This window comes from Schistocerca piceifrons, chromosome 4 (genome assembly GCF_021461385.2).
Source record: "Schistocerca piceifrons isolate TAMUIC-IGC-003096 chromosome 4, iqSchPice1.1, whole genome shotgun sequence".
In the NCBI taxonomy this organism is placed as follows: Eukaryota; Metazoa; Arthropoda; class Insecta; order Orthoptera; family Acrididae; genus Schistocerca; species Schistocerca piceifrons.
In genome coordinates, this window is record NC_060141.1 from 42,170,091 (window position 1) to 42,184,574 (window position 14,484).

Genomic DNA, 14,484 nt, shown 5'->3' on the forward strand with positions numbered 1-14,484 from the left:
TCCCTTCTTCTAGTCAAGTTGTGCCACAAATTTCTCTTCTCTCCAATTCTATTCAATACCTCATTAGTTATCTCATCTACCTATCTAATCTTCAGCACTCTTCTGTAGCACCATAATTCGAAAACTTCTATTCTCTTGTTATCTAAATTATTGATCGTCCACGTTTAACTTCCATACATGGCCACACTCCATACAAATACTTTCAGAAACGACTTCCTGACACGTAAAACTATACTCGATCTTAACAAATTTCTCTTCTTCAGAAACGCTTTCCTTGGCATAGCCAGTCTACATTTTATGACCTCTCTACTTCGTCCATCATCAATTATTTTGCCTCCCAAATAGCAAAACTCATTTACTACTTTAAGTGTATTTCCTAATCTAATTCCCGCAGCATCACCAGATATAATTCGACATTCCATTATCCTGGTTTGGTTTTGTTGATGTTCCATCTCATATCCTCCTCTGAAGACACTGTCCATTCCGTTCAGCTGCTCTTCCAGGTCCTCTGCTGTCTCTGACACAATTAATATGTCATCGGCGAACCTCAAAGCTTTTATTTCTTCTCCATGGATTTTAATTCCTACTCCGAATTTTTCTTTTGTTTCCTTTACTGCTTGCTCAATATACAGATTGAATAACATTGGAGAGAGGCTACAACCCTGTCTCACTCCCTTCCCAACCACTGCTTCCCTTTCATGTCCCTCGACTCTTATAACTGCCATCTGGTGTCTGTACAATTTGTAAATAGCCTTTCGGTCCCTGTATTTACCCCTGCCACCTGAGTTTGAAAGAGAGTATTCCAGTCAAGATTATCAAAGGCTTTCTCTAAGTCTATAAATGCTAGAAACGCAGGTTTGCCTTTCCTTAATCTATTTTCTAAGATAAGTCGTCGGGTCAGTATTGTCTCACGTGTTCCAAAATTTTACCGGAATTCAAACTGATCTTCCCCTAGGTCGGCTTCTACCGGTTTTTCAAAAAATGGTTCAAATGGCTCTGAGCACTATGGGACTTAACTTCTGAGGTCATCAGTCCCATAGAACTTAGAACTACCTAAACCTAACTAACCTAAGGACATCACACACATCCATGCCCGAGGCAGGATTCGAACCTGCGACCGTAGCGGTCGCGCAGCTCCAGATTGAAGCGCCTAGAACCGCTCGGCCCAGTTTTTCCGTTCGTATGTAAAGAATTTGCGTTAGTATTTTGCAACCGTGGCTTATTAAACTGATAGTTTGACAATTTTCACATCTCTCAACACCTGCTTTCTTTGGGATTGGAATTATTATATTCTTCTTGAAGTCTGAGGGTATTTGGCCTGTCTCATACCTCTTGCTCAGTAGATGGGTAGAGTTTTGTAAGGCCTGGCTCTCTCACGGCTGTCGTAGTGGTAAGGAGTGATAATTTAGGTTGCCTGTGAAAGTATCCTGACGACGACGAAAAGTAGAAACCGACAGAAAGTGAGGGTGCACTTAGTCGATATCGGACAATTTACTGTGTGCCGGTGTGGACTCAATGCGGCGCCGCACAGACTGACGAAAGTGAAAAGCAGGCGGCCTGCAGGAGTTCCGGCGGCGCATCTGATAGCAGGCGTCGCTTCCTTCCTCCCTCCTGCCCTGGAGACGCCGCCGCGGCCGGTGAAAGTCGTCTTTCCCAACGCCGCCTGTGCTGCCCTCTGAGTCAGTCGCGGCTTCTGACGCTGCAGTCGACGGCAGACTCTGCCCTTCCCTTCCGAATCACCTGCTGATCCTCTCCGCAGCGTCACCAATCGGCACACTTTTCATCGTTACTGCGGAGAATTAAACGCTCTCGTAGAACATTGCGTAACGTCAATGTAGATTAAGTTGGCAGCCATTCCTTGCTTGTCTGACAGCTTCACCGTGCGACGACCCCCGCAAACGGAACGAAAAGTTTGTCATGTGCAATACAGCATTTGCAGTCACGAGACGTCCTCCAAGTACTAAATGTCAGTGGGTTTATTTACAAAATACCATTTTGTGCTGTCAGTCACGATTATCTTTTTATTTATATTGTGCACGACGCGCTTCGCGAAATGATTCCCATTTTCAAGTGCCTTTTTCGTGTGCTATGTTGTTTATTGTACCCAAAGACTGGAAAGTTGCACAGGTCACACCAATATCGAAGAAAGGTAGTACGAGTAATCCACTAAATTACAGACCCATATCGTTAACGTCGATATGCAGCAGGATTTTAGAACATATTTTGTGTTCGGACGTAATGAATTACCTCGAAGGAAACGGTCTATTGACACACAGTCAACATGGTTTTGGAAAACATCGTTCTAGTGAAACACAATGAAATGAAATGATCGTATGACATTGTTGGCCGGGAGGCCCCTTTTGGGAAAGTTCGGACGCCTTATTGCAACTCCTTTTTAGGTGACGCCACATCGCCGACTTGCGAGCGAATGATGATGAAATGATATTGAAGAACACACAACACTCAATCCCCTGCCGGGAATCGAACCCGGGCCCCCTGCGTGGTAGGCGGCAACGCTACCGCTACGCTACGGAGACGAACTGTGAAACACAACTAGCTCTTTATTCACATGAAGTGCTGAGTGCTATTGACAAGGGATTTCAGTTCGATTCCGTATTTCTGGAATTCCGGAAGGCTTTTGACACGGTACCACACAAGCGGCTCGTAGTGAAATTGCGTGCTTATGGAATATCGTCTCAGTTATGTGACTTGATCTGTGATTTCCTGTCAGAGGGGTCACAGTTCGTTGTGATTTCTGGCGTTCCCCAAGGCAGTGTTATAGGCCCTTTGCTGTTCCTTATCTATATAAACGATTTGGGAGACAATCTGAGCAGCCGTCTTAGGTTGTTTGCAGATGACGCTGTCGATTATAGACTAATAAAGTCATCAGAAGATCAAAACAAACTGCAAAACGATTTAGAAAACATACATGTATGGTGCGAAAATTGGCAATTGACGCTAAATAACGAGAAGTGTGTGGTCATCCACATGAGTGGCGAAAGGAATTGGTTAAACTTCGCTTACACGATAAATCAGTCTAGTCTAAAAGCCGTAAATTCAACTAAATACCTAGGTATTACAATTACGAACAACTTAAATTGGAAGGAACACATAGAAAATGTTCTGTGGAAGGGTAACCAAAGACTGCGTCTTATTGGTAGGACACTTGGAAAATGTTACAGACCTACTAAGGAGATTTCCTACACGGCGCTTGTCCGTCCTGTTTTAGAATACTACTGCGCGGTGTGGGATCCTTACCAGATAGGACTGACTGAGTACATCGAAAAAGTTCAAAGAAAGGCAGCACGTTTTGTACTATCGCGAAATATGGGAGAGAGTGTCACAGAAATGATACAGGATTTGGGATGGACATCATTAAAAGGAAGGCGTTTTTCACTGCGACGGAATCTTCTCACGAAATTGCAATCACGAACTTTCTCCTCCGAATGCGAAAATATTTTGTTGACACTGACTTAGATAGGGAAGAACGATCACAAGGATGAAATAAGGGAAATCAGAGCTCGTACGGAAAGATGTAGGTGTTCATCCTTCCCGCGCGCTATACGAGATTGGAATAATAGAGAATTGTGAAGGTGGTTCGATGAACCCTCTGCCAGGCACTTGAATGTGATTTGCAGAGTATCCATGTAGATGAGTTTTGCTATTTAGGCAGCAAAATAACTAAATTTGGTCGAAGTAGAGAGGTTGTAAAATACAGACCGGCAATATCAGGAAAACGTTTATGGAAAAGAGAAGTTCTTTATCATCTATTATAAATTTAAGGCTTTTCTGAAGATATTTGTGTGTATTGTAGTCTTGTACCGCGGTGAAACGTGGACGATTAGCACGCAGAGAAGACGGGGCGGGAAGCTTTTGAATGTGATATTGCAGAAGAATGCTGAAGATTAAGTAGGTAGATCACGCGATCAATGAGGAGGTACAGAATCGAATAGGGGACAAAAGAAACTTACAGCATAGCTCGAGTAGAAGAAAGGGTAGTGCATAGATGAAGAGGCTTGCTCAGGATAGATTAGTATGAAGAGCTGCATCAAACCAGTCTTTGGATTGAAGACCTCAACAAAATCTCCGCAGTAGAATTTAATAATGTATAGTACAGTAAGCCTCTCGTGCTTATATTGCAGAAGCGGTAGTGGTAGACTTGGTAATTTATGATATGTAAAGAGGTGGAAGATTCCTATGCAGCATCGGTGATTGCAATGGGAATGTTGTGAGTGTGGTATTTGTAGATGTTGTAATTATCACTTTACGGCGGAGTTGTTAAGCACTGACAGTGAAGGACTGCACAACAGAAATTTGGAACGTGTTTTGTCCCACAATTTTTTCCTGAACAAGTTTTTTTTTTTTTTTTTTTTTAGACGAAAACAGCTTCGTCCTGAGAATGCTGCTCGACATTCGACTGTTAGTAGACATTGTTCTGAGGAGTAAGCTATTGTTTGCTTTGAATGTGATGTCGGTCACCGTTACGCAGATTTCTCACGGTTACGTTTAATTGTCCTGGCCTTTCATGCTTAGTGCCTGCAAGCAATTTGGCTTGCGCTAGGCAAAATGCGTCGCTGTTAATGGCACTTTTCGCCGCGAGACACTAGAACAATAGGAAAGTGTGACAGTTCTGGAACAGGGAACTCGGTCGTCACGTGTTCTGAATTAATTTGACGGAGGGGAAGAGTCACGTGTATATAATGGAGAATAGCTTGGCATTCTGGAGTGAAAATAAGAATGTTTACTCACCTTTGGAAGGTGTTTCTTGGTAATGACTACAACCTATTGTGACAGCCATTTTTTTTTCTTTTTTTATTCTTTCCTCGGTCACAAAATTAACGAAAACATATTTACAGCATGCACACGTATTTTTGACGTAAAATATTTCAGCTGTAAACAAGATTGTTATCTTCGACAGATTTCACTTAGCATAGCTCGCATTTGTAACATTCTAATGACTGCATGCACCTACATACTGGCACATGTTACAATAGCACTGGCCATTTCCTTTCAAAGTCTGATGTCAAGCTGTAGGATTTACGCAAAGTACCGGCTGTGTAAGAAATGTGACGTGTGTAATATGGTGACAGTGGCTGGAAAGTTCAGCACCCTGTTCTGCTCGTCAGATTGTGTACTAACAAGGCAACCTTCCCGTCGCACCCCCCTCAGATTTAGTTATATGTTGGCACAGTGGATAGGCCTTGAAAAACTGAACACAGATCAATCGAGAAAACAGGAAAAAAAAGGGCAAAGTACACGAACTGAGTAGTCCATGCACAAGATAAGCTACATCAAGGACATTATGAGGTCAGGAGCGCCGTGGTCGCGTGGTTACCATGAGTAGCTGCGGAACAAGAGGGACTTGGTTCAAGCCTTCCCTCGAGTGGAAAGTTTAATTTTTTATTTTCAGACAATTATTATCTGACCGTCCGTGTTAATTATCGAAGTTCAGGTACTCACACGTCATCAACTTCGCTCTCCAAAATTCCAGGACATGTTCAGATTTGCTTGGACATATGCAGGATTTGACGGTCTACACACGGAAAAATATGAAAACGTTAAAAACATATGATTTGACAGAGCACAGGGAAAACTGTGCGACTATGAAACTGTTGCATTCATTTGTTGCAGTTTATGTGACAAACTCTTATGTTTTCATGACTTTTTTGGGAGTGATTATCACATATACAAGAAGACCTAAATCGGGCAAGGTAGAAGAAGCTTTTTACCCATTCGCCAAGTGTACAAGTTAGGTGGGTCGACAACATATTCCTGTCATGTGACGCACATGCCGTCACGAGTGTCGTATAGAATATATCAGACGTGTTTTCCTGTGGAGGAATCGGTTGACCTATGATCTTGCGATCAAATGTTTTCGGTTCCCATTGGAGAGGCACGTCCTTTCGTCTACTAATCGCACGGTTTTGCGGTGCGGTCGCAAAACACAGACACTAAACTTATGACAGTGAACAGAGACGTCAATGAACGAACGGACAGATCATAACTTTGCGAAAATAAAGAAAGTAAAATTTTCACTTGAACCAACGACCTCTCGTTCCGCAGTTGCTTACGCTAACCACGGACCACGGCGCTGCTGAGCTCACATAGTCGTTGTGTTGCCTATGTTGAACATGGACTACTCAGTTTGTATATTTTTTCATAGTTCCACACAACTTCTTCCTGTTTTATCGATTGATCTGTGTTCAGTTTTTCAAGGCCTATCCACTGTGCCAACTTATAACTAAATCTGAGGGGGGTGCGATGGGGAGGTTCCCTTGTAAGTTGCAGATTAAATCTAAGCTGCTTCGTCAACACGTGATCCGTCCTCTACGGGAGAGAGGTGTTTTGGACTCAACTAGCGGTGGCTGTTGTGCAAGAGCACATGAATAAACCTAACTTTTGACACCTTTCGGATTTATTGGTTATTTTTCTTTGAATGCTGTTAAACATACCCTAATGCAGCTGCGGTTATCTGAAATACATGGCATTAAATCTACTGTGCTACATTGCTAATGACTCCGTGAAACTTGGGATCAGGGTCGCGAACACACCTTCAGTTGTGCACGTTTTAAGGAGTTTTTTCGCATTCGCAGCTCGCGTGACGTAGTTGCCTTACTGGTCAAGTACATACGGAGTCGATGCCCAACGTGCACAGATCTCGGCGTCGACGACTAGCCCTTACCACTCAACTGAAAGTTTACGTCAGTGCCACCAGGTGGTAGCACACTGCAGCAGACTTTCAACCCCGTTCGTTTGGCATAAATCCCACTAGATGGTAGCACGCTCCTCAGATTGCCAATTCACTCACTATGTAGAAAAATTAGCTACACTGAAAGAAAAACCTCTTTTGTGGGATTCTGAATGTATGTTAAGTTTTGAATTTTATCATACAGTAATCCATTTGAGAACCTTAGAACCATACAGTACATCATCGGCGATTGTGAGACTAGCATTTCTTCATGTCTCTGGTATCTGTTGATTTTACGTCAGGTTTATCTGTGTTGTAGGCTCTCATTGTATTTATAAATATTCACGAAAAGCTGTCTCACCTTTCTTTGAGATTCACTTAAGTGTGGGATCGATGGCGCTGTGCCTTTGGCCCTTGTGGTTCTCAGCGCCTCATTTATATGGTCATGTTGGTAGACAGCACAGCTTGAATTTAATCATTTCCACAAATGGCAGTTTGTGTTTAGAATGTATGTATGTAGTGTCTAGATTAGATTAGATTAGATTAATACTAGTTCCATGGATCATGAATACGATATTTCGTAATGATGTGGAACGAGTCAAAATTTCCAATACATGACATAATTAAGTTAATTTAACAACATACTTAAGTTAATATAACAACGTTTTTTTATTTTTTTGTGTTTTTTATTTATTTTTTTATTTTTATTTTTTAAATATTTTTCTTCTACGTGAACCCTGTTGAATCTGTGCCAACAGAAAATAAAATTAGCGAGAAAAGTTAGCTGCAAAAGAACTAGAGCGTTCCAGCCCAGATCCGTTGACTGAGGACCGCTACGGTCGCAGGTTCGAATCCTGCCTCGGGCATGGATGTGTGTGTTGTCCTTAGGTTAGTTAGGTTTAAGTAGTTCTAAGTTCTAGGGGACTGATGACCTCAGATGTTGAGTCCCATAGTGCTCAAAGCCATTTGAACGTTGACTGAGAAAGTGACGAAATCAAATAAGCGTGACAGCAAGCGAACAAAGAAATTTATAACAAGCGTAAGCGTTGTCTGTGTGTAACGTAAGAATGTCTGATTTTCAGTCAGCAAGTTAATTCGTTAACTAATACATGTGTTAGGGATCTTATACATTCGTCCGAAAAAATAAAAAAAACGCACAAAAACTCCCACTTACACAAAAATGCTAAACGGGGAGTAACGAAAGCGTTAACTTTATTACCGAGCGAGGTGGCGCAGTGGTTAGACACTGGACTCGCATTCGGGAGGACGACAGTTCATTCCCGCGTCCGGCCATCCTGATTTAGATTTTCCGTGATTTCCCTCAATCACTCCAGGCAAATGCCGGGATGGTTCCTCTGAAAGGGCACGGTTGACTTCCTTCCCCATCCGTCCTTAATCCGATGAGACCGATGACCTCGCTGTCTGATCTCCTTCCCCAAAGAACCCAACCTGTAAACATTATTTCGTTCTTGCCCTAAACTGTACTTAATTATGTTCAAAACAACAAAATTACCCAAAACACTTATTTCTTTTTCAGACAAGATATGCATATTATTATTATTACTTTTATTATTGTTGGCAGTGGGTGTTGTTGAATAAATATGTTGATAGGCGTAACTGTTATACAGTAGGTGCTATCAGTATCACTTCGAAATACACTCCTGGAAATTGAAATAAGAACACCGTGAATTCATTGTCCCAGGAAGGGGAAACTTTATTGACACATTCCTGGGGTCAGATACATCACATGATCACACTGACAGAACCACAGGCACATAGACACAGGCAACAGAGCATGCACAATGTCGGCACTAGTACAGTGTATATCCACCTTTCGCAGCAATGCAGGCTGCTATTCTCCCATGGAGACGATCGTAGAGATGCTGGATGTAGTCCTGTGGAACGGCTTGCCATGCCATTTCCACCTGGCGCCTCACTTGGACCAGCGTTCGTGCTGGACGTGCAGACCGCGTGAGACGACGCTTCATCCAGTCCCAAACATGCTCAATGGGGGACAGATCCGGAGATCTTGCTGGCCAGGGTAGTTGACTTACACCTTCTAGAGCACGTTGGGTGGCACGGGATACATGCGGACGTGCATTGTCCTGTTGGAACAGCAAGTTCCCTTGCCGGTCTAGGAATGGTAGAACGATGGGTTCGATGACGGTTTGGATGTACCGTGCACTATTCAGTGTCCCCTCGACGATCACCAGTGGTGTACGGCCAGTGTAGGAGATCGCTCCCCACACCATGATGCCGGGTGTTGGCCCTGTGTGCCTCGGTCGTATGCAGTCCTGATTGTGGCGCTCACCTGCACGGCGCCAAACACGCATACGACCATCATTGGCACCAAAGCAGAAGCGACTCTCATCGCTGAAGACGACACGTCTCCATTCGTCCCTCCATTCACGCCTGTCGCGACACCACTGGAGGCGGGCTGCACGATGTTGGGGCGTGAGCGGAAGACGGCCTAACGGTGTGCGGGACCGTAGCCCAGCTTCATGGAGACGGTTGCGAATGGTCCTCGCCGATACCCCAGGAGCAACAGTGTCCCTAATTTGCTGGGAAGTGGCGGTGCGGTCCCCTACGGCACTGCGTAGGATCCTACGGTCTTGGCGTGCATCCGTGCGTCGCTGCGGTCCGGTCCCAGGTCGACGGGCACGTGCACCTTCCGCCGACCACTGGCGACAACATCGATGTACTGTGGAGACCTCACGCCCCACGTGTCGAGCAATTCGGCGGTACGTCCACCCGGCCTCCCGCATGCCCACTATACGCCCTCGCTTAAAGTCCGTCAACTGCACATACGGTTCACGTCCACGCTGTCGCGGCATGCTACCAGTGTTAAAGACTGCGATGGAGCTCCGTATGCCACGGCAAACTGGCTGACACTGACGGCGGTGGTGCACAAATGCTGCGCAGCTAGCGCCATTCGACGGCCAACACCGCGGTTCCTGGTGTGTCCGCTGTGCCGTGCGTGTGATCATTGCTTGTACAGCCCTCTCGCAGTGTCGGGAGCAAGTATGGTGGGTCTGACACACCGGTGTCAATGTGTTCTTTTTTCCATTTCCAGGAGTGTAGCTTGCAGAGCTGGAACTTGGCGGTGGTGACAGCCTTCCTGTACGTACTTACCTGTACATACTTAATCTCTTCTCGCAATGACAGATGACTTGGGGAAGACATTGCTTGTAGAAGTCTGACTTTTGGCTGTTAAGAAAACGTTCCACCTCGAAAATCACCTGCTACGCTGTGGTTTCTTCATTAGAGGATAGAAGAAGAAGTCACTCCGTGCCCCAAAGATGCAGTTTGTGTGGCTGTAGTGTGCAGAATGAGCTGGGACATTGCTGTGGAGCAAAAACACCACCTTAGAAAGATTAATGCGACACATCATCTTGACAGCCAATTGTAACCTCTTCGCACAATTTCTGTAGCATGCTCCTATGGCGGCTTGTTCCTTCCGAGAATAATCTGTTAGTACCACTCCATGGCAGTCCCCTATCAGAAAAATAAATAGCAGTAAGGCCATTGGTAGTCGGGTCTTCGCCATTTTCGGCGGTGGTGAGACCACACGTTTCCACTGTTAACATTGCTCCTTTGTCTCAGGTCGTACTTACATTCTCAGCATTCTTTCATGGTCATCGGTCGGCTAAACAGGGTATTCAGATTGGCCTGACTCAGTTGAAATATTTCCACTACCACCTCAGTGCAGCAGGCTTTTTGAATTTGGGTGAACGCTCAGTAAACACAGCGGAAGGCGACCATTGTCATGTTCAAAATGTGCAAGGAGCTGAAAACTGATCGATGCCAAATTGTCACTTTTTCCACTGTCGCCTTGGTTGCGATAGGTCGGTCTCTTAGCTCGAGGGCCTCCGCTACCGTTGCGATTCCCGGTCCTTCACAGGGGGATGCCGTCGTAACAGTCTTGTTTGACCAGACTGCAAGTGTCTGGTCCACCTAGCCACTACTATCCCAATCAACAACATCGACAGGGATGATTAGGTGCAAAAATTCCTGTCATCGCGAATTGTTGTACGGTGGTAGGGCTGAGTGCCGTGAACAACATACTAAAAATTTTGACTGGCGGGGCGTGAGCGTTGGGTTGGCAAGGAGGTGTTAACGCACTCTGTGGAAAACAAACGCCTCCCCCCCCCCCCCCCCTCACCACACACACACACACACACACACACACACACACACACACACACACACACACGGGCATTCTGAGCACTGTGTCCGCAATGATTCACAAGACACTCTACAGAGGGTCGGTATGACTTTGTGAAACACCACGAAGTTGCTTCTTGTGACGTGGTGGAACAGACAGAGTGCGGAACCGCCTACTCGTTCCTTAGTTTGCAGACCTGCGGACGAAGGAAGTGCGTGACCAGAATCCGGCGACCTACATTCCCTTGCGCTCCTACCTTGCACCGTCCTGCGAATCTCGTACGCCCCAGAAACACAATTCATCCCTTAAAACGGCTCTGCTGCACCGAGACGTGGTACATAGTTTTAATATTTGCTGTTAATCCACTTCGTATGGTACTTATTTTTAATAATTGCGATTTTCCACCTCCTGCAACGCGGAAACTGTTATTACTAGAGAAAAAAGTGAATAGGACCTTTTTTGTAAGGAAATTAATGTAGTTTAATTTTGTACCAGGAAACAGGTTTGTTGAAAGCTGTGATTTTCGATTTATTCAAGAAAACCGCGAAAAAATGATGTTCAAACACCCCACCTGCTTCCACCCTAACGCACAGACTTCACCAGTTAGAATTTTTAGTTTGTTGTTCGTGGTACTCACTCCCCCTACCCCCTACCCCGTCCCCACCATTGTACAAATATTTGCGAGTACGCGATTTTTTTTCCTAATTTTCCTTGGTAGACTGAGCAATACGTTATATGACGACACATTGTTGAAGTGCGCTTGGCTATTTCAGCATGGATTACTGCAACGTTGCTCCACTTCAAATACAGAAAATGAATTACCGTACGATACCTCACGTAGTCGACTCCTGGAAGCGATGTGTTAGGCTTCTGTGGCTGGGGGATTTTAGTTCGTTGCCAGGACAGTAGACATGTACCTGCGAAGAAATGAAAAATTAATTACGTATGTTTATTTTTTGAGGGAATAATGATAATTTTATGACTTCCCTCGTATTCCGAAGTGAGCACGAGAATGTCTCTGTAACATCCTTTCTTTCCTTTTTTCACATCGACGACAGGCAAGCTCCATTTGTGTACCATTATTGTAAACTGGCATGTTGGCTGACGCTGCCTCGCGTAATCATCGCCAACATACAATTTGAAGAAATTGGAATCACAGTCGTGAAGTATTTCAGGTTGGCTTGAGCTGCGTAGGGTTTGTTATTCTTCACCTCATGCACCAAACACTTAAATAAGGTGCCACCTGAAAATTCCTTTTATATACAATGAATGTTGCTTACTGAAATTTCGGTGGCCGTTAAGTGTTATTAATCATGGTCCAGCCAGTCTGTGCCCTGAATCCGCGTGCCGTCTTCCTCCAACTTGGCTCAGACTTCGCCTCGCTACAGGCTGTGTATAAAGCCGCTGAAAATTACCTTCGCCTTCTCATTCACTCCGCGCGATATAAATAAGAAGTGAGATTCCATTCAACTTAATACGTGGTAAATGAGGACAGCTACCAACTCGTATACTGCCTGTCTGTACTACGTACGTAACAGATCTGATTTTCAACTTGATAAGTAACAGTTACAATACGTTTATTATCTTGGACATTTCGCCTTCTTAGATTCCATGGAGCTCTTTCTTCCGCACCGCCCGATGCATGGAACTCTTGTCTCCACTTCAGCAGGTAGGGTCATCAGACTGCTACCAACGTCCGTACAGTCACCGGATATTTAGCTCTGGCATCAGCACATAAGATTTAAAACACCTCCCACCAGTGTGGTGCCCACCACTTATCGACTGCTCTGTCACGAGACATATGTGTCTGACATATGTTCACTCATGCTCTTAAATTGAGGATAATGCTGATACATGGTGAAACAACGCTCTGGTGAGCGGCTTGCGGGTTTAAACCACCTCGAGGTATGACCATGCGATGCATTTGACCTGCGGTCGTCGCACGATGGCGCCGGTGGCAGTCCACATACGCAGAGGTATGCTGGTGCATGTCAGAGTACAGTGCAGCGAGTAAGTGTGCAGACGTTTTCAGACGTGCTAATGGTGACTGTGTTGAAAATGGCTCAAAGAGCACATATTGATGACGTTATGAGGGGTATAATACTAGGGCGACTGGAGGCTGGTCAAGCACGGGCCCTCTGTGTGCCACAAAGTGTGATCTCAGGATTATGATAACGATTCCAGCAGACAAGAAACGTGTCCAGGCGCGACAGTACGGAACGTCCACAGTGTACAACACCACAAGAGGACCGAAATCTCACCATCAGTGCCCGTAGACGGCCACGGAGGACTGCAGGTAGCCTTGCTCGGGACCTTACCGCAGCCACTGGAACAGATGTCTCCAGACACACGGTCTGCAGACGGCTGAACAGACATGGTTTATTCGCCCGGAGACCTGCAAGGTGCCCCGTAAAGCCTGGTGTCAACACAGTACATTGTCGTTGGAGCAGTGGTTCCAGGTTATGTTCACGGTCGAGTCCAGGTATAGTCTGAACAGTGATTCTCGCCGGGTTTTCATTTGGGGTGAACCAGGGACCAGATACCAACACCTTAATGTCCTTGAAAGGGACTTGTATGGAGGTCGTGGTTTGATGGTGTGGGATGGGATTATTATTGGTGCCCATACACCCCTGCATGTCTTTGACAGAGGAACTGTAACAGGTCAGGTGTATCGGGACGTCATTTTGCACCAGTATGTCCGCCTTTTCAGGGGTGCAGTGGGTCCCACCTTCCTCCTCATAAATGATAACGCACTGCCCCACGGAGCTGCCATGATAGAGGAGTACCTTGAAACAGAAGATATGAGACGATTTGAGTGGCCTGCCTGTTCTCCAGACCTAAACCACATCGATCACGTCTGGGATGCTCTCGGTCGAAGTATCGCTGCACGTCTTAAAACCCCTACGACACTTCAGGAGCTCCGACAGGGACTGGTGCAAGAATGGGAGGCTATACCCGAGCAGCCTCTCGGCCACCTGATCCAGAGTATGCCAACCCGTTGTGCGGCCTGTGTACGTGTGCATGGTGATCATACCCCATATTGATGTCGGGGTACATGCGCAGGAAACAGTGGCGTTTTGTAGCACATGTGTTTCGGGACGGTTTTCTCAACTCACCAATACCGTTGAGTTACAGATCTGTGTCGTGTGTGATCCCTATGTGCCTCTGCTATTAGCGCCAGTTTTGTGTAGTGCCACGTTGTGTGGCACCGCATTCTGCGATTATCCTTAATTTATGAGTATGAGCGTATTTAAGGACGTAACACTTCTCATTTAACGAATGGGTTGTATCACTACAGTCGTGTACAGTAAAATGAAAAAAAAAAATGAAAAAAAATTTCATGCTCCATCCCATACTTGGCAGAATAGCTTAAAGAAATACGAAAGTACTGAGCCCTCATGGCTGCCACCAGGTTCTCCAGGTCACCTGCCGACTTCCGTGTCTGCCGCGACTCCCTGGACAGGCTGCAGAAGTGTCCTCGGGCACTCGCGTTGTGTCGCGGTTGTTGACATCTGCGTTCCTACACGCGACCACAGCGCGGGGCTCGGCCCATCAGCTGCGGTAATGCGAGACTGGGGAGGCGCCGGGCGTGCATGGACGCCCCCCCCCCCCCCCCCCAGCCAACCTAACC

At 45.7% G+C, this 14,484-nt stretch overlaps 1 protein-coding gene across 1 annotated transcript in view; it reads left to right on the plus strand.

Annotated features, from left to right (window-relative positions):
- LOC124795581 overlaps positions 1 to 14,484 on the plus strand; it is a 479,635-nt gene that overhangs the window by 342,181 nt on the left and 122,970 nt on the right. The gene's annotated exons all lie outside the window — the stretch shown is intronic.